Raw genomic sequence first — 3,620 nt, forward strand, 5'->3', positions numbered from 1 at the left:
CGGATTTCATGTCGGATTTTCGGATACTCATTTTTCTTGAGCTTGAAAGGGACCTCAGGGATCACCTTCTTCTTTGCCACAACATCATAGAAGTGGTCTTGATGGCTTTTGGAGATGAATCTTTCCATCACCCATGACTTGGAGGTGGAAGCTTTTGTCTTCCCTTTTCCTTTTCTAGAGGATTCTCTGGCCTTAGGTGCCATTGATGGTAATGGAAAAACAAAAAGCTTATGCTTTTACCACACCAAACATAAAATATTGCTCGCCCTTGAGCAAGAGAAGAAAGAAGAGAAGAAGAAGAAGAAGAAAATATGGAGGAGAAGGGGGAGTGTAGGTTTCGGCCAAGGTATAGAAGAGGGGGTTGTGTTGTGTGAAAATGAAGTAGAATGGAAGGGTATATATAGGGAGGGGAGAGGGTGTAGTTTCGGTCATTTAGGGTGGGTTTGGGTGGGAAAGTGGTTTTGAATTTTGAACGTAGGTGGGGTTTTTGGGGAAGAGTGGATGGATGTGAGTGGTGAAGGGGGTAATTGGGAAGAGAGATTGAAGTTGTTGAGAAGTGTGATATGGGGAAGAGTGTTATAGGATTAGGAGGTAAGGTGGGAATATGTTAGGTGGGGATCCTGTGGGGTCCACAGATCCTGAGGTGATCCTGTAGGGTCCACAGATCCTGAGGTGTCAAGGAATTACATCCCTGCACCAAATAGGCATGCAAAATGCCTTTGCATACCATTCTGGCATTTAAACGCCGAGGTGATGCACGTTCTGGGCGTTCAATGCCCATGTGTAGCATGTTTTGGGCGTTCAACGCCCATGTGTAGCATGTTTCTGGCGTTGAACGCCAGTTCCATGCTTGTTACTGGCGTTCAGCGCCAGCTTTTCTCAAGGCACATTCCTGGCGTTCAAACGCCAGAATGTTGCTTGTTTCTGGCGTTCAGTGCCAGATTCATGCTCTGTTCTGGCATTGAATGCCAGCCAGATGCTCCTTACTGGCGTTGAACGCCAGTCTGTCCTTCCTCCAGGGTGTGATTTTTCTTCTGCTGTTTTTGATTCTGTTTTTAATTTTATATTTTTTTCGTGACTCCACATGATCATGTACCTAATAAAACATAAAATAATAATAAAATAAAATAAAATAATAATTAGACAAATAAAATTGGGTTACCTCCCAACAAGCACTTCTTTAATGTCATTAGCTTGACAATGGGCTCTCATAGAGCCTCACAGGTGATCAGGTCAATGTTATATAGTCCCAACACCAAACTTAGAGTTTGGATATAGGGTCTTAACACCAAACTTATTGTTTGGTTGTGGCCTCCCAACACCAAACTTAGAGTTTGACTATGGGGGCTCTTATTGACTCTGAACTGAGAGAAGCTTTTCATGCTTACTCTCTTTTGTCACAGAGGGATGGCCATGTGCCTTAAACACAAGGTAGTTCTTATTCAATTGAAGGACTAATTCACCTCTATTGACATCTATCACAGCTCCTGCTGTAGCTAGGAAAGGTCTTCCAAGGATGATGCATTCATCCTCTTCCTTCTTAGTGTCTAAGATTATGAAATTAGCAGGGATGTAAAGGCCTTCAACCTTTACTAACACGTCCTCTACTATTCTATAAGCTTGTCTCAATGACTTGTCTGCCAATTGTATTGAGAACAAGGCAGGTTGTACCTCAATGATCCCCAGCTTCTCCATTACAGAGAGTGGCATAAGATTTATCCCTGACCCCAGATCACATAGAGCTTTTTCAAAGGTCATGGTGCCTATGGTATAAGGTATTAAGAACTTACCAGGATCTTGTCTCTTTTGAGGTAAAATTTGCTGAATCCAGGTATCTAGTTCACTAATGAGCAAGGGAGGTTCACTTTCCCAAGTCTCATTACCAAACAACTTGGCATTCAGCTTCATGATAGCTCCTAAATATTGATCAACTTGCTCTCAAGTCACATATTCATCCTCTTCAGAGGAGGAATAGTCTTCAGAGCTCATGAATGGCAGAAGGAGATTTAATGGAATCTCTATGGTCTCTATATGAGCCTCAGATTCCTTTGGATCCTTAATAGGAAACTCCTTCTTGCTTGAGAGACGTCCCAGGAGGTCTTCCTCACTAGGATTTTCGTCCTTCTCCTCCCTTGTGTATTCGGCCATATTGATTACATCAATGGCCTTGCACTCTCCTTTTGGATTCTCTTCTGTATTGCTTGGGAGAATACTGGGAGGAGTTTCAATGACTTTCTTACTCAGTTGGTCCACTTGTGCCTCCAGATTTCTGATGGATGATCTTGTTTCACTCATGAAACTGAAAGTGCCTTTTGACAGATCAGAGACTAAGTTTGCTAAATTAGAGGGGCTCTGTTCAGAATTCTCTGTCTGCTGCTGAGAAGATGATGGAAAAGACTTGTTATTACAGAGCCTATTTCTTCCACCATTATTAAAGCCTTGTTGAGGCTTTTGTTGATCCTTCCATGAGAAATTTGGATGATTCCTCCATGATAAATTATAGGTGTTTCCATAAGGTTCACCCATGTAATTTACCTCTGCTATTACAGGGTTCTCAGGATCATAAGCTTCTTCAGAAGCTGCCTCTTTAGTACTGTTGGATGCATTTTGCCATCCATTCAGACTTTGAGAAATCATGTTAACTTGCTGAGTCAACACTTTGTTCTGAGCCAATATGGCATTCAGAGCATCAATTTCAAGAATTCCCTTCTTCTGAGGTGTCCCATTATTCACGGAATTCCTCTCAGAAGTGTACATGAATTGGTTATTTGCAACCATGTCAATGAGTTCTTGAGCCTCTTCAGGCGTTTTCTTTAGGTGAATAGATCCACCTGCAGAATGGTCCAATGACATTTTCGAAAACTCAGATAGACCATAATAGAATATATCTAATATGGTCCATTCTGAAAACATGTCAGATGGACACCTTTTGGTCAACTGCTTATATCTTTCCCAAGCTTCATAGAGGGATTCACCATCTTTTTGTTTGAAGGTCTGAACATCCACTCTAAGCTTGCTCAGCTTTTGAGGAGGAAAGAATTTATCCAAGAAGGCCGTGACCAGCTTCTCCCAGGAGTCCAGGCCATATTCTAGCTCTGTCTCTTACAGCAAAAGGGAAAAGCATGAGTCTGTAGACTTCAGGATCAACTCCGTTCGTCTTAACAGTCTCACAGATCTGCAAGAACTCAGTTAAAAACTGATAAGGATCTTCAGATGGAAGTCCATAAAACTTGCAGTTTTGTTGCATTAAGGCAACTAGCTGAGGTTTCAGCTCAAAATTATTTGCTCCAATGGCAGGAATGGAGATGCTTCTTCCATCAAATTTGGACGTGGGTTTGGTAAAGTCACCAAGCATCCTCCTTGCATTATCATTATTGGGTTCGGCTGCCATCTCCTTCTCTTGTTCGAAAATTTCTGAAAGGTTACTTCTGGATTGTTGTAATTTAGCTTATCTTAGTTTCCTCTTCAGAGTCCTTTCAGGTTCAGGATCAGCTTCAACAAGAGTGCTTTTGTCCTTGTTCCTGCTCATATGAGAGAGAAGAAAACAAGAAAAGAAGAGGAATCCTCTATGTCACAGTATAGAGATTCCTTTATGTTAGTAGAAGAAGAAAGGGGAGGAA

The 3,620-nt window shown here is 41.8% G+C and overlaps 1 non-coding gene across 1 annotated transcript; it reads left to right on the forward strand.

Annotated features, from left to right (window-relative positions):
- Positions 1-2,911: 2,911 nt before the first annotated feature.
- On the forward strand, positions 2,912-3,015 carry LOC112713370 (small nucleolar RNA R71). Its single transcript, XR_003158343.1, has one exon. It is a non-coding gene; the product is annotated as a small nucleolar RNA R71 (small nucleolar RNA).
- The last annotated feature ends 605 nt before the right edge of the window (positions 3,016-3,620 follow it).

The sequence above is a fragment of the Arachis hypogaea genome, chromosome 9 (assembly GCF_003086295.3).
Source record: "Arachis hypogaea cultivar Tifrunner chromosome 9, arahy.Tifrunner.gnm2.J5K5, whole genome shotgun sequence".
In the NCBI taxonomy this organism is placed as follows: Eukaryota; Viridiplantae; Streptophyta; class Magnoliopsida; order Fabales; family Fabaceae; genus Arachis; species Arachis hypogaea.